We start from the raw sequence: 26626 nt of genomic DNA, 5'->3' as shown, positions 1-26626 counted from the left end.
TGTTTCAATGTGCCAGTGACCTGAAGCATACAGCCAAGACAATGCTGAAGTGGCTTCAGAACAGCCACTGACTGTTCTTGAGTGACCCAGCCAAAGCCAATATATATACCTCATAGAACATCTGAGAAGAGACCTGACGATGGCAGTTTATAGATGCTGAGAAGGATCTACCAGGAAAAAGGGGATCAATTCCCAAATCCATTTGTGCAAAGATTATAAAGTATCACCCAAGAAGACTCAAAGCTGAAACTGCTGTCAAAGGGGCTTGTACAAAGTACTAAATGAGTCTGAATACTTACAGTATATGAATAACAAATTTCAGTTTTTGGTTTTAAATCTGAACACTTTTCTGAAAACATGTTTTCACATTGTCTTTTTGGGATATTGATTATTGATTAATGAATAGAATGACAAATTTATCCATTTAAAAGTAAATTTACAACACAATAAAATGCGCAGAAAGTGAAGGTGGCCACTGCATAATATAGAATAAATGTCGAAATTAACTAAGGCACTATTTGTGATGTATAACAACTCATTGGCACTAATAGAAATATACAGTACTGTATATTCGTGTGTACTGACATTTTCTAAATCGAAGGACTTTTACGAAATAATCGTAATGGAGATTTAAGATTAACCCTACGGGTATTTTTACAATTGGGGGGGGTCCCACAAAACTTCGAAAAGACGTAATAGAAGAAATACACCTAGCTGATTCCTAGTACTAGCTAAAAATACTAAAAACAAATATACAAATGGTTATAACAGAAAACTAAAAGTGAACCAAGAAAATCGTATCAAGTAAAACCACTCATTTATTTAGCCTATCTAGTTAATCTGTCGTCCCAGCACGCATAAATAAAGTGACGAACAGCGGAGTCAGCCCTGCAAAGAAACGTATAAGCGATATGAAGAGAGGCGCCTTCTATCTTTTGTGAGTGTTTTCATATGTGGCAAAAGACCCGGTTACTGTAAAACTTAAAGTAAGTCTTTCCGTATAAAATTAAACGCATAACAGGGGCGGAGAAGCTGTGAGGTCCAAGTACAGACACGGCTGCGCCTGCCTCGGTTCTTCCGTCCTGCAGATGGTGCGCTCGATTTCTGACGGCATGACGTCACTGGGAATTTCCAGCGAGGAAGTAATATTGTATCTCATAGAGCGAGTGGCTGAAAGTGGCATATGCACAATCACAAGAAAAAAGACACTCGTTTCTCCTCAGCCGCACTGAAGAAGACTGATTTTATTTCCCTGGTTGCTTACTTATGGATTCGTAGCTTTTTACGCGGCTGCTCGTCTCGTCGTTTCTCTTTATTGAAATGGCGCAGTGAAGTGAGTTACTGTCTACTGGCCCCTTAGACTGTTAACTTTGAAGATCTCCCGCCTCCAGCTACACCAGTCTCGATAGAAAACCTACAGCTTCGCGAAACGGAAAAGGTAAGTTCGACCTGTCATCCGCTGGTGTGGTCGCTCGTGTCTCCTAAATGTCTGCGCGGGTTTAATTGATCTGGCTTCTTTGACTCTGACCCGCTAAAATGCACGCGAATTCACTTCCTCAATAACAACGCTGGGCTGTATGTGGCCTACTTGGAATGGAGCGCCTTCTGTCTTTGACAGGCGAAGGGGTAGCCGCGGAGGGCAGGACAGTTTATTATCGCACAGCTCTACAGTCTGCATCATTTATTTTTTGTGTTCGGCAGGTAAAACTGACATTCACCGATGTTTGCTGTAGTTGTCCTTCAAGTTGTTAAGGTGGGGAGCCTTTATCTCGACATACAGTAGCGTGGGTTGACATTGTTCAGAAATTGTTTTCTGTATGCACTCCGGGTATGGACACCCATATCTGTATGTTTATGAATTAATGTGTACACCCTTATTGATACCGTATTTATTACTGTATACTGTACCCTTATCTCGGTTGAAGGAACTGCTTCAAAGGAACTTCTTGAAAATATGTCAACAGGCCATTAAAGATATCTCAAACGTAGTGTTCGCTTACAATTAAAGGTGTCCGTTTTAATTAAAACCGATTTACTGCTTACTGGTACATTCCTTTTGTTAACAGAATCCCACGTTTACTCAGTTGAGGTGACTTCGTGCTTGGTATTGTGGTTTGGTTGAATGTGTACCAACGCGTCTTTTGCTTTTCTAAGAAATGTCGACAGGTGCATGTTACGATGGCCAAATGCATAATAGAGTTTAAAAAAAAAAAAAAGAAGTCATTATCTCTCGCGTTTAGTGTTTCGTTTTTGCTTTACTGTTGACGTTTTTGTGCCTTGGATTGATTTAGAAGTACAGTACTGTACTGTAGTAGTGAGTCAACAACCAGGGTAGTATGTCCTACAAGAGAGCCGCTAGTTCCGTTTCATTAGCACCTGTGTTATTGGAGACCTGTTTACATTTTCTAATTAATCAAATCGCATTTATGTACTTATCACATACTGTCATACACACAGTGCAATATGTAGTGAAATGCTTAGTTGCTTACCTCCAAGACTGCGCATTAAGTAGAATATAAAAGGATAGTAACCATGACTTTATAAATATCAGTAAAAATCATTATGTTAAATGACAGCAATTGTATGTTCCATACCATTTTCAATGCCCATTTAATCCTAAGCAAGGTAGTGGGAGACTGGAGCTTATCCCAGCAGGCATAGGGTGCAAAGCAGGAGCAATACCTGGACTGGGTGCCAGGCCATAACATGGTGAATACACATACACACACTTGGGTCAATTAGGTGTTGCCAGTCTTCCTAACCTGCATGTCTTTGGATTGTGGGTGGAAATCTATTCAGGTATGGGGAGAAACTGCAAAATTCAAATCTGGAGAACCTGGGATGTGAACAGCGGGCACCGTACTGCGAGGGAGTAGTGCTACCACTTTGCCACCATGCTGCTGCAATAGTATGAATTGTGTTAAAATTATTAAAATACGTAAGAAATAATAGAATACAATAGGGTTTCATGTAGCTCTAGGCACTGTCTTCCTTTAGGATGCAGGTGAAGTCTCTCTGAACTGATCTTTAGACTGTGGTAACAGTTCCCTGATCACAGTACAGAGAAGAGGTCATTGTTGGGACGTTAGGCATGTCTGAAAGTTTACTTTGCCCTAGTCGGACATCGTCTGGTGTAGGTGTTCAGGAAGTCGGAGAGGGTACAGCAGCGATGTACATCAGCGATGCAGGGCTTTGCGGTCCTGCTTCTTACTCTTTCCAAACTAGGTGGTACTACTTCATGTGAGGATACTGTTAAAATTATTGTGTATTTGACTCGAATGTTAATCAAAGGTGACATTTAAGATAACAATACAGTAAAATACTTATGTTCAATAATTTTCTAAACATGGACCACAGCTAGGTTTAGTTCCTTGCTTGAGATCACAAGGTGAGTCATGGGTGACAATTGAACCAACAACTCTGGTGTTTACAGTTTGATGCTATGTATACTTTTGTTTTTTAAAAAAACAAAAAAAACCTTAACAAAGACACTTGCACATCTGGCATATTTCTAAATTGTAAACAAACAACTTAATTTAGTTTTCAAATCAGCTAAAGTGAACCACTATTATTGGCACTGTAAGAAAAATCAGTAAAAATTAGAAGGGTTAGAAAAAAAAAATCAGTTTGCTGATTAACTGTCATCTTGCACTGAAAAAATGAGAAACGTGACTTTTAATTGAAATAAGTTCATTCAGAGAAAAACAATGCCCTCATCAGGAAATAAATTTTTTTAAATATAAATAAATATACATATAAATAAAACAAAACACATGTGCCACAATTGTTGTCAGCCTTGGCAATTAATGTGAAACAATGTAACTGCAGCATGTTTCCCATTTAAATTGGACATTGTTAAGTTGATTGGAGGGTATAGGAACTTTCCAGCTGAAATCAATTACTTCCTGATTAACTGGGATACAAATGTGAGGAGACACAGAAGCAAATGTTCTTAGCCAACCATCATCATGGCAAAGAAAAGAGAACACGCAGTCCAAATGAGGTAGAAGTGTGTTGCCCCTCATAACTCAGGGAATGGTTATAAAAAAAAATAGCTTCTCGCCTAAAATGCCAATTTCTACAGTTAGGGGGAAAATTAAGAAAGTAGTAATCAATTGGAACAGTGACAAACTTGCCTGGAAGAGTACCCAAGTTTATTTTACCCCCACATACAGTGAGGAGGATGGTAGGAGAGGCAATAATATCTCCAAGAATCACTGTTGGGGGAATTGCAAGAAAAAAAAATCCTGGGGTTATCAAGTCTCCAGAACCACCATCATACTGCATCTCTGTGCCAACAGATTATTTGGAAGGTGTGCCATAAAGAAGCCTTTTCTGTCAGTTATCCACAAACGTTAGTGTCTGGAGTTTGTAAAACATTAGTACAACTTTGACTGGAACCATGTTCTATGGTCTAAAAAAATTGAACTTTTTGGCAATAAACACGCAAAGTAGTTTTGGTATACAAAGAAGGATGGCTATAATGAAAAGAAACTTGTACCAACTGTGAAATATGGTGGAGGTTCTGTGATGTTGTGGGGCTGTTTTTGCTCCAAAGGCACTGGAAATATTTTTAGGGCACATGGTGTCATGGATTCCTTGAAATATCAGGAGATTTTAAATTAAAACCTGGCTGCCTCCACCAGGAAAATAAAACTGGGTCGTCATTGGATCTTCCAGCAGGATCGTGATTCGAAACACATGTCCAATTCAACCCTGCAACTGTTAAAAGACCACAAAATCAAAGTGCTGCCATGGCCATCTCGGTCCCCTGACCTGAAACCAATTAAAAACCTGTGGAGTGAGCTGAAGAGGAGAGTACACAGGAGAGGGCCTAGGACCCTGGATGATCTGGAGAGATTATGTAAAGAAGAATGTTCTCAGATGCCATGCTCTGTACTCAACCAACCTTATAAAAGGTTACAAGAGAAGGCTCCATGCTGTTATATTGGCAAAGGGAGGTTGTACACAGTATTCAATGCAGGATTGCCAACAATTGTGGCACATGTTTTTTTTTTTGTTAAAAATGTTTACTTGTTGATGAGGGCTTTATTTTTATGTGAATGAACTTCTTTCAATTAAAGTCAGATGTTTCTCATTTTTTCAGCAAACAGTGATTTATTTCCTAACCCTTCTTCCTAATTTTACAAGGGGTGCCAATAATAGTGGCGAGGCACTGTCATTTCTGTTTAGAGTATTTATGTAAATAACACAAAAGTACAGCACAGTCACAATACAATGCAAAGTGCATGAAATGCAATACAAAATCAGTAGCACCAAAAACAATGTCAAAGAAAAGGAAAACCATATACAAAGAAATAATACACGCATAATTTTTTGTATGTTTTAACAAATAAAAGTTTAAATGTCAAAATTTGTGTGCCGTCACCTTGCAGTCTTGGATTAATTGCACTTTTAAGATTTTTCAAATTAAAGAGAAACAACAGTAATTATAGTCATGCCATAAATATCTGATTATGACCTCAGCATTGGTGATGACACCTTCATTCCAAGGGGCACCAAGTGCTGCCACAGAGTCCAGAGAAGAGAATAAAACAAACAAGAATCAATAATCATCAAGCAAAACTACTACTACAGCTATTAACCAAGCAAGATGGGAAAGCAATAAGAACAGCCTTTGTTGCATCTCCAATTGGCATTTGCTTTAAAAAATAATTAAATTTAAGTTTTAAATGTTTGGATAGAATGTGACCTCTCTAATATTGATGGGCAGTTTATTCCAGAATTTGAGAACATTAATGTTAAATGCGGGCCTACATTTTGTAAATCTAGCCATTACTTAAATCTGTAATGTGGGATGTGGTAGGGCCAGGTCAACTTTTGTATGTCAAAGGGAGCATTTTGAAATTAGCTGTAAACTTAACTGGAAGCCAGTGATGTGATTTTAAAAACTAAAGTTGTATTTTTGTACTTCTACTTTCGGCTGTTACTTCTGTGTTTATGTAAGTGTGGTGTGCAAGTGAATAAGAACTATGTTGGACTAGAACAGGGGTCCTCAATCCCAGTCCTGGAGAGCCGCAATGGCTGCAGGTTTTTGTTCTGACCTGGTTGCTTAATTAGAAAGCAATTCTTGCCAATAAAGCACTAACAAGCTATGAAATTAAATTAACTCTGCTATGTCGGGGCATTCTCATATCCTAGATTTTCTTTCCCTTTCTATCATGCAAATGATTTGAAGGCTAAAATGGACGAGTAATTCTCAGTCCTTCACTTTTTTCTCTTCATTTTTCTTTTTTCTTTTCTTTGCAGATAAATACACACAGGTGTAAATGTAAATAAGCTAAATGGATAAATGCTGCTCTCTCTTGTCATTTGCATGTTATTGATAATAAGGAGCAATTAAAATAGCTGTTTAAGACAAAATTAAGCAATAAGGGCTCAAAATCACTAAAGTAAAGCAGAAGTGTTACTTTAGCAATAAGTGCTTTTTATTAAGCAACTGGGTTGGAGCAAAAACCTGCAGCCACTGCGGCTCTCCAGGACCGTGATTGAGGACCCCTGGACTAGAATGTTTATTTTATTAAAGAGAAAAACAACTTGGAAAAAATAAGTCTCACACAAGATGGAGGTACTTGAGTAATGGTACCGGAGTAATGTAAATTAAATTCTAAACCGTCCTAATCCAGATTTAAGATTGTGATACACTGTAACACATGTTTGGGTGTAATGAATTAATAGGTAATACATTCAAAGAGAGTTATGAACAAATGATTGAACAGTAAAAATACAGTTGGTAAAATTGAAAAGATGTTGCAGCATGGGTACACAGGAAACGGCTTGTTAACTCTCAACTTAATCGAGTGCCTTTTCCAAGAAAGCTGCTGTTTTTTTGTGAAAAGTAACTGCACACTAAAGTATTTGAAAGTGTGAGCAGTCCTCATGCTTAATGCTAAGTAAAGACACAAAGCAATCTTGAAAGTACCTCAGGACTGTCCTAAACTTGTCAGTTTTTATCCTGAAAAGCTTTAAAGAAGTAAATTGAAATCCATAAGATTAGGATGGCTTGCAGACATTTGACTACAAGGGAGCTGCCATTTTAGTGACTTAGATTTTATTTTTTTTAAATTCAGTAGCTGTAGGTGTGTAAGCAACACTGGTCCTTTAAGCATGTTATACTATAAAAGGCTACTACACTGCAGACTTTTTATATGAAGGTTTACATTTATTTATTTGACTGAAGTTAATTGAAGGTAATTTGTGCCAAACTAAATGCAATCCAATGTGTTAACTACATTGCAGTGAAATGCATATGCACATGGTGCATTTCAGTTTGACAAGATTTTATTTATCATGTGTGACATAATTAAAAGCATGAACCAAATGATTGATAGTTTTTCACTATGGCATGCAATTCTCATTCAAATGTAATTATTCAGCACAAAAGTGAATTGCATTATAATTTGTGTCCGTTGATCATGTGTCGTAACCAAAAGCAAAGCAAACATAACTGGATTTTGCTTAGCAGCTACTCTGAGTGTATTGAATTTTGATTCAGGTACATGTGTGAATCATGGCAAATGTGAGTGTAACCAAATGACAAATCAATGTCAGAGTGTTAGTCAAGAGGCATATATACCACATTGCCATAAGCTGATGTACACCCTCCACCTGACAGACTTGGGATTCTTGACCAGGTTATTCAGATATAGAAATGGTTATTTTTTTAAAGGACTTATTATGTGCATTTTGTATGTAGTCTTGTTTTCTATGTCATAAGCTTCTTTGTAAATTTTCTACAGAGTTTTGCTCAAAACCTAAGTTAATATATTGCTTGCAATGCAACATCCTTATCAGTTATCTTACTTTACACACTGAGATTGGCAGTGTTTATGCCTGCTACATGTAATGCACTCTTTCATTTATTCAGCAGCAGGAACTGACCATGTTCTTGTTGGTGTGTTTGCATATCTTATTAGAGTCAGATACACTATATCCGACTATAATTTGATAATCATTTAATGTCATTGCTTTGCTGTGACTGTTTGTTTTTTTTATAGTACACATTATGCTTAGTACTGTTTTTTTTTTTTGAGAGAGAGAGAGAGGTTGGGGCATGCTGCACTCACTCAATGATGAACCTGCAGAATTGGGACCCGAGTGCAGCTGGTGACACTTCAGCACCACACTGGATCAGTTTTTTTTTTTTTTTTCTTCAGTGGCTGAAATGCCAATTCTGCACCAACCACCACATAATATATAATTAATATTCCTTGCAATAATACATTTTTTTTTAAATAACAAATATAAACATCAAATTATATTATGGAAAATGAATATTCTCTGATGGCCTATCAAACAGTTAATGACTTATTCTTCTGTTCCTTATGCTGTAAGGATGGGCTTCAGTTCCCATGATCCTGAGTAGAATAAGAGGGTACAGAAAATTCATGGATAAATTGATGGATCAACGAGTAATTTTCTGTAACATAGCACATATACACTTTGCTTGAATGTCAAAAATTAATCCAGTTGTTTTATTAGACGATTTTGCATAAGTGGCAGAGGTTTAAGATTTCTTGCTGAGAGTCAGCATTGTTAAATTAACTTTCATGAAAGAGACTGAACCAAAATCTGAACTAAGGAATAATCTGTAGTTGGAAAATTTTAAAATCATAATTGTTTAATTACTCCTTCAGTTAAATTTTCAAAGAGAGTCTTTCATTTAATATATTTTAAAATTTAGATGGGGAAGCATCAACATGCCTATGTTCTTAAATATGATGGTAACTACTGTGTCAAAGAATAGCATGTACACTGTATAAACAGGAAAGTATTCTTGGTGACAAGTGAGATGCTAACGTACATGTTATCACCATGCATGTTATTTACTTGATGAAAAATAAGTAAAACAAACTATAAATTATATTCCAAGAATTAAACTTTGGTGGCAAAAATCCAAAAAGGGTTCAAATTATCTCAGTCATAGATCCTAACACATATATGATCTCAGGAAATGAGATAGCATTAGGTTTGTATTAAATTATTTGAAATGACTGAGTGGTGTAAAAACCTCTCAGCCTTTCCTGTTACGAAATAATATTCTACACTTATACAGTGATGAATCAAGTGTGCCTTATTTTAAGATCTTGGATGGCAGGGACAGTAAAAAATTGCTCAAATAATTTTGGGTAACTAATTTTTTGAGTACTAATAGCACTATATCTTACTTTTCATCCTTAATAGTCTGTGCATGTTTTGTAGATTTTGCACTTCTGTTTTTTGAGTAGTAGGTTTATATTGTATTATGTGTAAAGTGGATTGATGTGTTCATTGTCTGCAAATGTTACAGTCCTGATATTCTTTTCTTCTGTTTTTGAGTAGTAGTTTTATATTGTATTTTGAGTAAAGTGGATTGATTTGTCTGTTATATACAAATGTTACAGTCCTGATATTCTTTTCTTTGTAATGGCCAAAGAAATTGAAACCTCTTTCACCATAAGTCAGCATCTGATCTCAGACTTAATGACTACAGCTGCTAGATCTTATTGCCTAGAGGATGTCTGATTACACTATTAGGAATCGCAGGGCACAAATCTTTATACAACTCTATGCCAACATTTTTGCCCAGTTTCACATTTCCAAAGGATTGCAAATATGCCAACCAATGAACATGCTTCCCGTACGAAAGCTGCATAGGTATGGTGAGTTCAGCTACAATTTTGGTCCTTATGTTATCCTTTTGCAGTTATTTTTTTGTACAGGAAACATTAGACAGATAAGGGTCTATTTTGTTTGCATTGTCCAAAACACCAGCTTTCGTTCCTTTCTTGTGGCTGCATTGTATGCATTGTACTTCTGGTTGAGTGCTCATTGTTTGTCAGCTTTTACACATACATAAGCCTGTCTCTTCAAATTAAGAAAAAATTAAACCTGTTTGAGTGAGTCGTTGAGGATGTTAACCTACCCAACTAGTAGTTAAGAGCATGTGCTGCAACTACCCCAATCTCTGCACGATTATATAACAGAAAATTGCTTGAAACTTTGTATAATGTTATGGGGACTTTAGTTTTTTGGAATTCAGTCTCCTCTTCCTCCAGTTAAAGAAATGCATTCGACTCTTTACAATAGATGCTGCTTTGTCAGCAAAGCATGTTGTTAGTTAATCAGTTGCACATTTTAGAAAATTTTATTAAAAGAAGGCATTTACAGTTTTACTGAACATTTCATGTGCTTTTACACTACTTACATTTTTAGTTATGCAATGAGGCAGGGACCCACCATAGTGTGGACTTTCATGGAAAATGCCAAAATCTTCCATGGCTGGTACTACTGAGTAGGGTCTCTGCTTTCCCCTGAGTGTGAAGGCAATTCCTCAGCCAATCTTCTTCTTCTTCTTTCGGCTGCTCTAATTGAACAAAATCTTCAGGATATTTGGGATCCTTGTTGTAGATTAGTACTTGCAGCAGCCTCTTTTTGTATGAGTCATACTACATACAGTATATTTTACATATAAGAAGACTAGCTGTGTTACCTGGGAAATTTTCCAAGTTCGTGGGCCTCAGTTATAATGCCGTTCGTTAATCGGATGTATCAAAAGTACTATGTAACTAAGTACTTTTTTGTATGGAGTTTTTTTATTTTTTATTTTTTTTACATGAGGATAAAATTATTAGTTCATTTGAACTTTGTACTGTTGAACATGCAACTATTTGTGATGCTGGTGTGAAAGATATAGCAGTAGAACTAAAGGACCCAATAGAAATATTCAGTAATGTTACAAAGGTGATTCACAAGAAAGCTAGAAACTGCTAAAAATCTTTACCCTCTATTTGCATCAAAGCCTAAAATTAGTACTGCAACCCACACTTCTCAAATAGTTTCTGTATATCACTGTGCTCTCAGACCTTGACACACAGCCATACACGTTCACTCTCACCAGGATAGTTTGAAGTGGTCTGTCATCTTTACCTACATTAAACATAAGTTCAGTAAAAAGTGAAAGTAATGTTTATGGTGTACAAAGAAACCTGTGACTACTTTGGGATCAAATCCATGCAGACAGTGCCTGAGGTGGGTGTTTAAATCCATCTTTCAAAAGACATGAGAAAGAGAAAAAAGACTGATTATGCACAGTGGTGATGCTAACAATAGAATCCCTGAAGCCTACAAAAAAACTTGTAATCCTGGGCCACCTTAAATTCCTTTATCAGCGTCTTTTGTTTTTCAAATATGTCGATCAGCACTGGCAACAGGCAGCCTGTTATCCCATCCCCCACACCCAACCTCTTGCTGCATCCAGATGGTGCCATCTTTCACCTTTACGCCTGGTACAGCTGCCCATTTCTTATGTGTGGGTGAATGTTTCTTGCGGGGAGGGCTTCTGTTCTCTTTCTCCAATGTAGAACCCTCATCCTCATCTGAGTTCACCTCTGTTATAGCACGTCTTTATTCAAAAACGAACAGTGCTAGATTGGGGGGGAGTGTAAATGTGATTGAAAGAATAAAAGTGAATAATAAAACAATACGCTAATTTTACAAGTACCATAAATTTACACAGGCTGTTACAGACTCAAATAAATCAAATGTATGTTTTTATTCTATAATAGTAATAATAACAGCCGCTCAGTACTCAAAATAGTTAATTTGTGAAGGACCCAGGATCGAACCTGCAACCTCTCAACTTGGAAACAGCAGTTCTTACCTCTGCACCAGCCAAGCAGACATATATGTGTGTGTCGTACCCTATCCCAGTTTCTTTTACTCTGGTTAAATTCAAGAAAAAAGCACACTTGTATTGTTATATCGGTGTCTTTTGTGAAATTGTTTATTTAATATTTGGAAGACAGCATTTTGCCAATTATTAGTAGAACATGAAAAAAAAAATTGCTTTAGTTATGTATTCAACATTTCCTGCCTCACATTTCCTGTCATCCTACATTTACATAGATCAGAAAAATGCATGAAATGCATGTGTTCCAAATAAAGATATATTTTTTACCCAATACAATTCAAGGCACCTCATACCCAGATAAACAGACTTGAGCTGGAAGAAATTTGTGTACGACTAAACCTGCTTTGTATAGCAGGTTTGCCTGCTCCCGGTGCTGATCGACACTTTTGCAAAACTGAAGATGCTGATGAGGAGGTGTGAGGGAATTTAAGGTGGCCCAGCATTATAGGTTTTTTATAGGCTTCAGGGGTTTTAATGTTAAGGATGTGCTTCAAAAGATCTGAAAAGCAAAGTAAAGATGTAAATGAAAGATCTGTGTTCCGTTATCTGTGGATTTGCGAATGGATCTTTGTAACTGCTGTTGGAATTTAGGATTGTATCTTTATGGAAGGCAGAAAAACTTTGTGATCATTTTTTTTTTTTAATGTCTACAATACTTTAGGCTTTAAGCTATATTATATAAAAATGTAACTGAACTTAATAGAATCCTAATATTTACAGACTCTACTTATATTTGTTCATGTGAAACACTGGAATAGGTATGGCATAAAATTGGAAATCGCATTCAGACCATCTGATCTCCCATTATGAATACTGGTGATCAGAAACTCAAGTAGTCTCAGAAATAAAGATTGGTGCCTCTAGAAATGATAAAGGGTTAAATTAGACTAGACATATCCAAGCTTGATTGCTGCCAGCCCTATTGAATCTGAACATCACTTAAATAAAGCCTTTCCAGCAATGTGAAGTTGACTGAAAGGTTGTAGTGATTTGCTCAGAAAAATAATATGAATGAGTTGCCACACTGCTCAGACCTGATATGAATTTGAGCTGTTGTATAGCTTTTCTGCCATCAAGAAAAACAACTATTCACACAATTCAAGTAGAAAATCGGAAGTATATTAAATTGAGCAAACAACCTCAAACTAAACATATATTCTAAATAACTGCAGCTCAGAAAAGAGGTTGTTGTTTGGGATGGCTGGTATCATTGATAATTTTCTTTGCCCAGGTACAATATCATTTGGTTTAAATGTCCTTGAAATTAGGGAGTGCATACTCTGTGATGTATTAATTTGACCACACCATGACATTCTTTAGTAATTGGGAGGGAGGCCTGAAGGTGGTTAAAACGTTGTTCCTTCTTTACCAAAGTGATGGTGTGTTTTGACCAGGTTAGGTCTTCTGTGATGTGGACAGTGATTACATCTGAAACTATCCACCCGAGTGCTGTTAACACTGAAGGAATGGTAGTGCTTCTACTGTTTTCTCCCAAAGTCCAGAATCGGCTGCTTTGTCTTGCTGACCTTTAGGTTGTTGTCCTGACACCAGTGTGAATGACTCCCCACTTCATCCCGGTCATGTTCATTGTTGTTAGATATCAACCTACCGCAGCTGTTTCATCAGCACACTTGACAATGACATTAGAGTCATGTTCAGCTCTGTGATTATATTTGTTGAGGGAATATAGCAGTGGATTCAAAAAATCGCCCTGAGGAGCCCCTGTGTTGACAGTGAGAGATAATGAGATGTGGCAACCTACTTGGATCACCTGGGGTCTGCCTATCAGGAAGTTAAAAATCCAGCTGCCCAATCAAGTGCTCAGATTTAGTTTCCTTAGCTTGGTGTTGATCTTAGAGGGGATTATTGTAACTGCTCAATAAATGGCATTCAAACATAATTCCCTTACTTCTTGTCCAGGTAGGCCAACATGAAGCAAGCTGGTGATGGCATCCTCTGTTGATGTACTCAAGTGATATGCAAACTGTAATGGATCCAGTTCATTTGACAGAGAACAAATTTTATTTTTTTATTAGCTTCACAAAGCACTTTATTGCTATAGGCGTATGAGGGGACAATACTAATTCAGGCATGTTGGACTTGTTTTTGTAGGTACAGGGACAATGGTGGATATTTTTAAGCAAGTTGGTATGACAGACTAGATTAAGAGAGAGATTAAAAATTGCCATGAATACTAGTGCACACTGATCAGCACAGATCTTGAAAACATGTCCTAGAGTTCCATCTGGACCTGCTGCCATCCTGGTGTTCACTTTCCTGAAAGGTCACCTTACGTTTTGTTCCAACAAAGTGAGTGCTATTTCTTCGCTAAACAGTTCTCTCACAGTAGATGTGTTGTACCACTGATTGGCTTGTCTGCCAGAGAAGTGTCAGCCCTCACCATGCTAGGAGTAGTTGCTTTATAGTTTATTATTGTCTTACCATATTCCCTAAGGATTGATCTGTTCAAATTGCCCTTTGACTATCTCCTTGTATTGTCATTTCACAGCTTTCATGGCTCTCCTTAGATTGTACACGACAGCTTTGTAATTCTTTGATTAACATTCCCAGACAGCAGTGCTTGTGTTTAGTGCGTTATGAATGGTTTTACCCACTCATGGTTTTTGGTTTGGGTAAGTCCTGATGGTGAATTTTGGTGCCGTTTCATTTATGAGAAATAAAATATAAGATGTAATAGCTTCTATAAACACATTGATGTCTTTTTTTTAGAGCTGTGTTTGACCACTTCCAAGTCTGCAACTCTCAGCTTATCCAGGACAATGGCCTGTAATTGATTTGCCTAGTGCACAGCCTCATGTGTTTATATCTGGGAATAAGAATGCTGGCAGCATGATCAGATTTGCCCAGAGGCGGTGTGTGGGAACTGTTAACATTTGAATTTATTGATTATATATAGCGCAGAACTGACCTCTCTGTACTATTCTTTCCTCTGTATCTCCTGTTTTTTCGTAGGCTTTGTTAATTCTAGTGTTAATTAAAGTTGAGACAGTCCATATCCTGAGCACGTTTCACCTCTTTCTGTAATTCCTTCTGTTCAGTTAATGTTCTATGTTGAAACTCACTATTTTTTTCAGGTTATCAGTTCTTTTAGATCTCTGGTAATCCATAGCTTGTTGTTGGGGTATGTTTTGGCTGATTTCATGTGTATAATGGCATCCTCACAGAACTGAATATAATAATAATATCTTGGCTAACAGTGTCTGTCAGTTCATCAGTGTCAGCTCAGGATTTTTCAAACATTGACCAGTCAGTGCACTCAAAACAGCCATGTAGGCTTTCAACAGTCCTTGTCCCAGACTTTAATTTGTTTGCTTTCCGGCTTTTCTTTCTTAAAAACGGTTTATAGATTGGAATAAGCTGGACATAGTAATGATTTGATGAACACACTTGCGGTTTTTTCAAATGATAAGTGCCTTTGATGTTCCTGTACCATTGATCAAGCACTTGGTTGTGACGACTTGGGTAAATGACATTGGTAAAAATTGTAAAGTGTTTTGTTCAGTGCACACTAGTTAAAACTTTCTGAAATAAAATTCAGATAGTCTGGAGACAGTGATTCAAGCCTCTGTATCACTCTGGAGATGGCATCAACGACCTTGCTCACAACTGCCTTTATGAGAATATCCATGGTCATGATGAAAATCTGATCTATGGAAATTTTCTGAGCAGATCAATAGGGCGCAGTGAGACAGACAGAAGTTCCACATCTTCCACACAGTTTTTCTCTTACCATTGCCGTTTTACACCATTGTTTATTTATGTAAAGGCAGACCCTCCTCCTAGTTACTTACTGGTGATGACTCTGCCTCTGTCCAAATGAATTCATGCTCCAAATCTAGCAATCATCAAGTCGACATCCAAATTGCTTCCATTTAGCCAGTGTGGAGATTCAGCTCCAAACACAGACAGACATCAGATGTCCAAAACATACATGTTTATTTTCTTCTTCTTTAATAGTATCTCACAATGTCCTTCCAGCCAAACTCGGTCCATTCTTTCCTTCACACTCCCAGTACATCTGTGGCCTCTAATCCTTTCCACACAATGGCCCCGATGCAGACCAGGGCAGCTGCCCTCTTGTGGTCCTGGAGAGGTATTGTCCCTCTCCCGATCTTTCTAGGCGTCCCAGCTGGGCAGGATCCCCAGCTGTCTGCCACACCAGGTTTCTGTAACATGCCATGATGCGCGTTTCTGTAATTGGTCTGAAACCGTGCACGCACTTGAAGTTCATCCACTTTATTATGGAGAGACTGAACATTTACCATTATAACAATTAGTAAAAGGGGTCAAACTCCATGCAGTTTTTTCAGTATTTCTCGAACACCACTTCTTTTTTCCCCTTTTTAGTTCTTTCCTGGTTACACGACTATTATAACAAGTAATGCTGTTAATAATAAGCACTAGAATTTCCTGCAAAATTGGGTGGCAGATATGTGTGTTCAGTTAAGTTTGGTCGAAACAGGTGCTGTCTGTTGTAGCAAATCTATGTATGCTGATTAGGAGGGGTAGCGTGAAGACCCCAGGTCAGATGAAATGGAAACAAAATAGATAAAAATAAACATTCTGATAGCAAGTGAATGGTGGGGGTGGATTAATAAATTCAAGTTAATCCGGATACACTTTTAACTGGGACAAAGTGCAAGTAAAATTCAGGGCTAATAGTAAAAGTGCCAGAGAGCTGGCTGAATTATGGCTATCAAATGAAAATGCCATTAACATACATTTGGACATGAACCCAGCATATGCAGGCTTAAAAAGAACAACTAAATAATGAAAAATACTTTATGACCAACACCCTCCAAACCCCACCTTATTGATCCACCCCACCCCCCCTTTGCTATATATTTCCTTTGATTTCTATATGTCTAATAATTTTCCTCTGAAGATGACACCTAGTAGGTTGTTAAAAGTTTAGGAAGAAAAACTATTCATTTTCATTTATTCATTGATTCATTTTCTCCCTTTGTGGATTACTAGCTACAAATATAGTGAGACGTCAAGCTAAATGACACCTTTTATTGGGTAACTAAACAGATTACAATATGCAAGCTTTCGAGGCAGCTAAGGCTTCATTACATTTTGCTTATTATATAAGTTTGTATATATATATATATATGTGTATTTATATGTATACAGTGATCCATCGCTATATTGCGCTTCGACTTGCGCGGATTTTAAATGTAAGCATATCTAAATATATATCTCGGATTTTCTGCTGGTTTGCGGATTTCTGCGGACAATGGGTCTTTTAATTTATGGTGCATGCTTCCTCAGTTTGTTTGCCCAGTTGATTTCATACAAGGGATGTTTTGGCGGATGGCTGAGAACCTACCCAATCAGAGCACGTATTACGTATTAAATAAAACTCCTCCATGATATACGATATGCTTCCCGCGCGGTGCTTCACACACTTCAAAGCTCTAACAGCCCGTATTGATTTTTAGTTGTTTGCTTTTCTCTGTCTCTCTCACTCTCTCTGACATTCTCTGCTCCTGATGAGGGGGTGTGAGCAGAGGGGCTGTTTGCACAGTGGCTGTTTGCTTAGAAGATACGGATGCTCCTTTAAAAAATGCTGAAAGACTACCTTCACATTGATCCCTTCATTGCGGCCACTTTATCGCGGTGCTTCCCATACTTAAAAGCCCAACAACCCTATTGATTTTTGATTGATTACTTTTTTCTCTCTCTCTGACATTCTCTGTTCCTGACGTGCACACTCCTTTGAAGAGGAAGATATGTTTGCGTTCTGTTAATTGTGAGAAAGAACTGTCATCTCTGCCTTGTCATGGAGCACAGTTTAAACTTTTAACTAAAGGGTGTTATTTCATGTCTTGAGGGCTCTAATAATGTTAAAAAATGTATTTAGAAGGTCGTAAACAGGTTTTCTATGCTCTAACTGCGAAAATATTAGATTTATAAATAAAGAATCCTACTTCGTGGAAATTCATTTATTTGTCTGGAGCGGATTAACCATGATAAACGAGGGGTTACTGTATAACTGTGCAGAGAATATTTAAAAATGGTGTGGGAGAGTTTCTAAGGGCTTAAAATTTATAAAAATAACCATACAAACATATGGTTTCTACTTTGCGGATTTTCACCAATCGCAGGGGGTTCTGGAACGCAAACCCCGTGATCGAGGAGGGAATACTGTATACAGTAGAGTCTCTCTTATCCGACTTAAACAGGCCGGCAGAACGTCAGATAAGCGAAAATGTCGGATAATGGGCGGTATTAAGAAAAAGCCTATTAAACATCAAACTATGTTATAATTTTACACATTCCGAACCTTATACAGTGCCTCGGTTCACAATCGTCTCTGAACACATACAAATCGGGTTATGACCAAAAAGTACGCCAAACTTTTCTCTCTGTTCAGGACCACACACTCGTTATAGTATCAAGCAAGTTTCCCTTTCAGTTTGTGCGAGCCAATGATTTCCGCACATGTTCAGTCTCTCCCTGTACATTCCCTATGCAGTGAGAGAGAGCGAGAGACACAGACGCACGCACACACACACGTGAGAGAGAGAGAGACACACACACGCACACACACAAGCACACGAGGGAGATGCACGCACGCACGCACACACGCGTGCCAGATAGGGCTAGCCGCATAATCCACTGTAATCATGTTTTACAACAAAACAACTGAATAATATAACTGAAAAAATGAACTTAGCAACAAAAAATAGACAAAGCTCACGCTCGCAACTTGCAGTTCTTGTTGCCGATTGATGCGTTTTTTTGCGGTGGGGACGTCGGATAACAGAAGGTTGGATAAGCGAAACTCTACTGTATATGTATATATATGTGTATGTGTATATACTGTATATATATATATATATATATATATATATATGTATATATATATATACTATATATATATATATATATATAGCAGAATACCCGCGCTTCGCAGCGGAGTAGTGTGTTAAAGAAGTTATGAAAAAGAAAAGCAAACATTTTAAAAATAACGTAAGATGATTGTTAATGTAATTGTTTTGTCATTGATATGAGTGTTGTTGTCATATCTATCTATATTATATATATATATATATATATATATATATATATATATATATATATATATATATAGCAAAATAGCTGCGATTGGCAGCGGAGAAGTAAAAAGAAAAGGAAACATTTTAATAATAACGTAACATGATTGACAATGTAATTGTTTTGTAATTGTCATGAGTGTTGCTGGCATATATATATATATATATATATATATATATATATATATATATATATATATATATACACACAGACACATATATAAACATATATATACATATAAACATATATATATATATATATATATATATATATATATATATATATATACACACATATATATATATACATATACATATATATACACATACTATATATATACACACACACATATATACATACTGTATATACAACATATACATATCTACATATATACTGTATATACACATATATATATAAATCTACATATATATATCTACATATATATATTAGGTGGGACTCGATTAAAAAATTAATCCAATTAATTAGAGGCTGTGTAAGAATTAATCTTGATTAATCGTATGTAATCGACGTAAATTTGCCCCAAATCGCAAATTTTTTTTTTATTTAAAACGGTTTTAGTGGGACAGAATCAAATAATAGACATGGACATGAATATTGTAAACTGAAGCTGTTTTAATTTCTGAAAAAAAGCTTTAAACTGCATTTGAATTCAAAACAGAAACAAAAATATCATCCCTGGTTAAAATTGGGCAGACTTAAAAATAAAGTGGTAGTTTAAGTACTTTAAGTACATTTTCAGAATAGTATTGTCTTTAAATAATAATAACCAAAATTTCACCATAAAGTGCAGTTTTTCTTCTTAAAAAAATAAGTCAGAAACATAAAAGGTAATTTGACCAGCTTACTCTTTAAACTCTGAGTAACATTAGCCAAAATTATTTTGTACATTAGGCTAAAACAGTGTGATCATTGAACATTTTGTAATTAGATGTATTTAGAATTACTAACGGTCACGGAAGTCCAATGATCCCCAGTAAGAGCCACAAAGTCCGCTTTCTGTAATGCATCTAATTTTGCTTGCTTTTCAGTGTGCACAAAACCATGCTTTTATCAAGGCTTCGCTCGGGTAGTCGAAATGATCAGTCGTAGGAGCGCGCTTTATTCCGACTCTAACATTTTTGTACCTGTGATGTGTGCATCAGTGTAATGGATGTACCAGAAAATCATGCATTGACAAAAGTTCCCGCTTGCTTGGAATTGAAAGTGTGATTAAATGCGTTATTTTTTAACGCGTTATGGAGTACATGCATCGAAGCTTCTCAACTGTGCTTGTGCTAAGAAAGGGAAAATTTTAAAAATAACGTAACATGATTCTGCGTTAACCTAATATTTTTCATACGTCCCAAACCAAGGAGATGGGAAGGTAAAATGAATCGGTAGCGTAGCATACATAGTCAGTACATCCCTCTCGAATCGAACCTCGAATGTCGGCGTTAGAGGCGAAGACTCTACAATTGCGCCACCGCTTGTCTATGCTAAAGTATGTATTGTAGATCGGGCTATAGATATACATTTATATATATATACCCGTGTATCGCAGTGGAGAAGTAGAAGTTATGAAAAAGAAAAGGGAACATTTTAAAAATAACGTAACATGATTGTCAATATACAGTAATTGTTTTGTGAGTGTTATTGAATGTTGCTGTCATCAAGGATTTGATTATCATTATTTCTTTCAATCAGGCTCGTATTTGTACGATGTGTTCAAGTTACATTCCGTGTTTGTCAATCGTTGTAAAGATAAGAGGTTTCATTCATCGATTAGTTCCTTACTGCATCAATAAACAGCTCGTCTTCCTTTTTATCTGTGATGTGACAAACTGCATGCACGGTTTTTTTTTTTACGCTGTCTTCCTTTAGCGGGACATTGACTTTTTCCACCGTGTGCTTTGTTTCCACAGTAGCTGCATTTATGAATATGCTTATCAGACGCTTCATATTTTTTGCTGCCTTTTCAATTGTGTAATTCGGTTTTGTTCAGCTCTTTGGAACTGTTGCTTTTATCTGTGCACTGCATCAGTTCACGTGAGCCACTCGGTGTACTTGCATCGAAGGTTCCCAGCTGTGCTGGTGCCATCTCGTGCTATGTCCATAGCTTTATTTAATGTTACCTTAGTCCTGGCACTTAAAACTTTCTCTGGCAGTTTCGCTGAGTTTGTGTCAAACACCACCCTGACCATCTCATCTTCCTCTCCATAAGCACAGTCCTTCACCCGTGAATATTTACCCGTGGCAGTTTGCTATTGGATTGCCGCTGACGGATGGCCTTATATGGGCAGGCACTAAATTACAAACGCCAGCGGCAGCCTGTCTATGAACTTAATTTAAAGTTAGGTTTAAATCGTGCTTTGTTTCAAGTAGCAGAACTCGCTTCTTATTGTTTCGCTGCCTTCTCAATTATATAATGCATGTTTTCTTGAGCGCTTTTTTGAGGTCTTCCTGGTTTTCTATGTACTGCGTGATTACGTGGGAGGCGTGATGATGTCACACGAAACTCCGCCCCACGGCGTTGAAGCTCATCTCCATTACAGTAAATGGAGAAAACTGCTTCCAGTTATGACCATTACGCGTAGAATTTCGATATAAAACCTGTCCAACTTTTGTAAGGAAGCTGTAAGGAATCAACCTGCCAAATTTCAGCCTTCCACCCACACGGGAAGTTGGAGAATTAGTGATGAGTGAGTGAGTGAGTGAGTGAGGGCTTTGCCTTTTATTAGTATATATATATATATATATATATATATATATATATATATATATATATATATATATACTAGCAAAATACCCACGCTTCGCAGCGGAGATGTAGTGTGTTGAAGTAATGAAAAAGAAAAGGAAACATTTTGAAAATAACGTAACATGATTGTCAATATACAATAATTGTTTTGTGAGTGTTATGAGTGTTGCTGTCATCAAGGAAAATCTTATTTATCCATTCCTAAATAATTAAATGGGCAGGCTATTTAGTATCAGTGCAATATGCTGTATGTATGCAGCTAAAGCCGTCTTGAGGAACCAACTTTGTGAAGCTGCCACAAAATACTCACAGAAAAATCCACAAGTTAATACACACGCTGTCTCTAGAGTTTCTCCACACTGAATCCTCCAGGCACTACTTACAAAAGGTTACATTGACAATCATGTTACGTTATTTTTAAAATGTTTCCTTTTCTTAGCACAAGCACAGCTGAGAATCTTCGATGCATGTGCTCCATAACGCGCTTAAAAATAATGCATTTAATCACACTTTGCATTCCAAACAAAGGGGAACTTCTGTCAATGCATGATTTCCTGGTACACCGATTACATTGATCAGCGCATCCCGATTCATTTTACCCTCGCACCCCCATTTCAACTCAGATGCCTCCAATTTCCAGTAAGGCTCTGCTGCGCGATGACAAGTAATAAGTCTCAGGGACAGACCCTACAAAACGATGCCATAGGCTCAAAATCAAAAGTACCAGTCCGTATCTGGTGTGGCCACCAGCTGCTTGAAGTACTGCAGTGCATCTCCTCCTCATGGACTGGACCAGATTTGTCAGTTCTTGCTGTGAGATGTTACCCCACTCTTCCACCAAGGCACCTGCAAGTTCCTGGACATTTCTGGGAGGAATGGCCCTAGCCCTCACCCTGCGATCCAACAGGTCCCAGACGTACTCAGTGGGATTGAGATCCGGGCTCTTCCACTGCGAGGATAATCCGCTGTCCTTCCTGTCTCCCTGTAGCGCTGTCTTAGGCGTCTCACAGTGCGGATATGGCAATTTATTGCCCTAGCCACATCAGCAGTCCTCATGCCTCCCTGCAGCATGCCTAATGCACGTTCACGCAGATGAGCAGGGACCCTAGGCATCTTTCTTTGGGTGTTTTTCACAGTCGGTAGACAAGTCTCTTTAGTGTCCTGCATTTTTAGAACTGTGACCTTAAATGCCTACTTTCTGTAAGCTGTTAAGGTCTTAACGACCATTCCACAGGTGCATGTTAATTAATTGATTATGGTTAATTGAACATGCATGGAAAACATTGTTTAAACCCTTTACAATGAAGATCTGTAAAGTTATTTGGATTTTTAAAACATTATTGTTGAAATACACAGTCCTGAAAAAGGGACGCAGTGATGCATATTACAGCCATATACAAGCCAGTATTTCTGTAAGAGTAAATATTATGGACGTATCTACTAACAACATGCCACCGAAAAAAAAAAAAATGGACACGTCAAGTAGGACAAAAGACACAGACAATCAAATCCTATATAAGCAACATCTCCTGGAAGAACGGTCATCTCAACAAGTAAACATCAACAAAAAAAAGGCTGAAAGACAAAGAAAAATACAAGCAAATAGATCGACTGAAGAAAAAGAAAATGACCGTCAGAAAAACGCTAAAAAAGAGAGACTCCGAAGAGCAAACCTTAGAAATAGTTGGCATTTACTTGCCAGAACCAGTATTCAGCCATGGTCTGTTATATGTTGCATTATCAACAGTTAGAAGTTTTCCAGATGTTGTTGTCAAGGTTGTAGATGGTCCTGAAAAATGCAAACTGTTGTCAAACACAGACAGAATATTTACAAGAAATTTTGTCTATAATGAAATTGTATAGAAAAATTTCATGAGGTGAAAAAATAGAAAATTTTACCTAAATATCTTCTTCAGATATTGTGACTTACAGATTGTTGCAAAGTTTTACACTAAGGCAATATTAATTATACTTACTGTATTGTCATATACATTTACATTTTATTATTATTTTACTTTAGGCTTCTTGCAAAAATGTTTTTGACAAAAAAAAAATTAAGACAAGAAACAGAATGAGGTCAAGGTCCCTTCCCATTTAATATAGACTGTTCCTACTAATGTTTATGCAGTACTTTTCTAGCGTCCATTATTGTAACAGGCTTAATGTCTAGTTGTTGATAAGTGAGATCTGAGGGGAAGAATAGTCACACTGGTTCAAGTTGACAGAAAGTCTGCTTTAACCGTAGAATTATGGTTAGTAGAAAAACATCGTAGAATGCACAACCTGTCTAACCTTCAAGTGGATAGGAAGGAACAGCAGAAGACCACATCTGGTTCCACTTTTTCCAGCCAATAACAGAAATATGAGGCTGTAGCAGGCAAATGGACAGACTAGAAAAATGTAGCCTGGTCTGATGAATCTTGATTTCTGCTGAAGCTCACTGATGGTGGAGTCTGAATTTGGAGCTTACAGCCATGAATCCATGCACCCCATGTGTCAACATTCCTGGAAGGTGGTGGTGGTATAATGGTGTAGGGAATGTTTTCTTGACACACTTTGGACCTGTTAATACCAATTAATCATAGTTTGAAAACCATAGACTACAGTATTTGAGTATTGTTGTTGACCATGTGCACGACTTCATGGACACAATTTACCCATTATCTAATTGGTACTTCCAGCATGATGCAGCAAATTACAAAGCAAAGCTCATCTCAAACTTATTTAATGAACATGACAGCTAGTTCATTGTCCTTCAGTGCGCCTCCCAGTCATTGGATCTGAATCCAGTAGATCACCTTTGGGATGAGATAGGACAAGATTTACAGCATGAAAGTGCAAATGACAAATCTGCAGAAATTGCATGATACAGTCATGTCAACATGGTCTAGAATTTTAAAGGAATGTTTTACAATATCTTGTGTAATCCATACTACAAAAAAATTAAGGCTGTTTTGAGAACAAAATAAGGCACTACCCAGTATTTGCTTGTGGTCCTAATAATTTGCTCAGTGAGTACCTATATGTACAGGCAGGTCTCACACAGTTCCACAGATATGAACAAGCACAGAAAACACCACAAAATGTTTCTTTTTACCTGAATTTCAGTTAATTTTCATTCAAGCCTTTTGTATTTATTAAGAAATAAAGCAGACTGTTTTGATGTGGTTGAATACATAGTGGTGTCTATATAGCAGGGGTGTGGTACAGCTAAGTACTTAGTTTGTCACCATTTTCAGTCATTTTGAGCATTATGCATGTGCCACACAATGTAACTAGCGGCATGGACAGTAATATAGTAAGATCACAGATAAGTTGCAAGATTGGCAGTTGGCTGTTTAGCTGAGCTGTCAGACCTGCTGCTTGTAATTCACAGTGTCTTAATTACACATCCTAGCCATGTCCCCTCAAGGACTATAGCCATTGGAGAGGGAAAAAGCAGTGACATTTCTGACAATTTTTAAGTTTGTGAATTTTTATGTAATCATGCCTTTACCAACTCAGTATTGTACTGTATCATCAAAAACTGCAGGATGTTTAAGCATAACATAAAGTTTGTGGATCAGACTTGAAAGAGACACGTTGCATATGTGTCTGTAGATAATCAGGAGGGCAGGAGCTAGCTGGAGAAGCTGATATAAAAGTAGTTGATGCAAACAGTGGAAGAGGGAGGCGCAAATGCAGATCACTTACCTGTAAGCATTTATCTGCTGCTAAAGGTAGGATATTGGCATTAGATTTGTGCATGAAGTTGAAGTGAGCATGTCAGATGATGTTGACACTGACCATAAGCAGTTTGAGACAGAGCTGTTGCCATGAATGTGCAGTCACTGGATCTGGTAGTTGAGAGTACATGGAAGGAGCTCAGGAAAATCAGGGCCGTGGAGCAGTATTGATTGATGAAGGAGATGATAAAGCATGTGTGTATATATAATATACTGTTTATGTATGTGTATACTGTGAGTGTGTGTATATAAACATTTGGAGCACAGAGAAATGAATTGACTTGCTTATTACCGCACAGTAAGTCAGAGTTGGGAAATGTAATCAGCACTGAGTAGGACAGTGTATTAGCCACTAAGCTAGAATGTTGGCCTGTGCTGCTGATAAATTTTTACAGATATGCGCAGTATCACATAATATATACAATAGCCCAGCCCAATGGCTACATGAATGTTACTTGGGCAACCTGCTTAGCAATTGTGAGTATGCCTTAATAATAGAGATTAAAATGGTGTTGAGGTCAGACTATTTATCATAACACAATAAAACATATTCATTGCATTCATTAATTTTCTAACTTCCGTATCCAGTTCAGGATTGTAGTTACTTGTGATTTTGTTTCATCCTTTCCAAACAGTGATCACTGGGCATTCATCACATGTAACTCTCATTACTGTGCAGTATGTCATGAAAACATTAAGGAAACAAACTGTGAAAGAAACCACCTTGTAACCTTACCAACCAGCCCAGCAATTAGAAGAATCAAAATATCAAGAGACTTGACATTTGTAGGAACACAATGGGAAACATAAATGTAAAAATTATGAAGTGGTATGGCAAATAATATAAAGAAGCCAACAGGAAAATAGATATAATAAATGTGAGACTTATTAAAAGAAAAAATAAAGAACTCTATCATTCATAACATTTTGTGGGGACAAGACAACACAGGATGTTGTATTTGTATGCATGTGATGCTGCTCAACTCTTGATTTGAATGTCTTGTACAGATTTTCAGTTTGGTGAAATGATCATCGATAAAACGCTTCCAAGTACAACCACACCTTCCTCTTATTGAAATTAAAAGTAGTTATTAACATGTATGTCTGGTGTGTCTGTTACTACTGTTGTGTTTAGAACGTATTTGTCAGTTTCACTGTCCAGTCTTTTCTTGGACAGTCTGCAATTTGCATGTCCTTCCTTCCTTCCAGGACATCACCTTGATTTTACTGTCAAATTAAGACAATTTCAGGAGAGAGGGGTCAATCAGGTTCAATCTCCATGCCTTAAGTTGCCCTGTTTAGATTAATCCCATATAGAATTTAACTGTGCTTCACTTTGGATAAGATTATAACAACACAGGATGAAAG

General features: G+C 37.2%; 1 protein-coding gene across 1 annotated transcript in view; it reads left to right on the top strand.

Annotated features, from left to right (window-relative positions):
• The first annotated feature begins 1101 nt into the window (after window positions 1-1101).
• LOC120532824 (nuclear factor NF-kappa-B p105 subunit-like) overlaps window positions 1102-26626 on the top strand; it is a 145462-nt gene continuing 119937 nt past the window's right edge. The window contains exon 1 of the mRNA XM_039759228.1: window positions 1102-1438. The gene's annotated coding sequence lies outside the window, so the exon portion shown is untranslated. The remainder of the gene's footprint in view (window positions 1439-26626) is intronic.

This window comes from Polypterus senegalus, chromosome 7, assembly GCF_016835505.1.
Source record: "Polypterus senegalus isolate Bchr_013 chromosome 7, ASM1683550v1, whole genome shotgun sequence".
In the NCBI taxonomy this organism is placed as follows: Eukaryota; Metazoa; Chordata; class Cladistia; order Polypteriformes; family Polypteridae; genus Polypterus; species Polypterus senegalus.
Note: the sequence above shows the minus strand (reverse complement) of the source record. Positions and strands in the feature narration are given on the sequence as shown.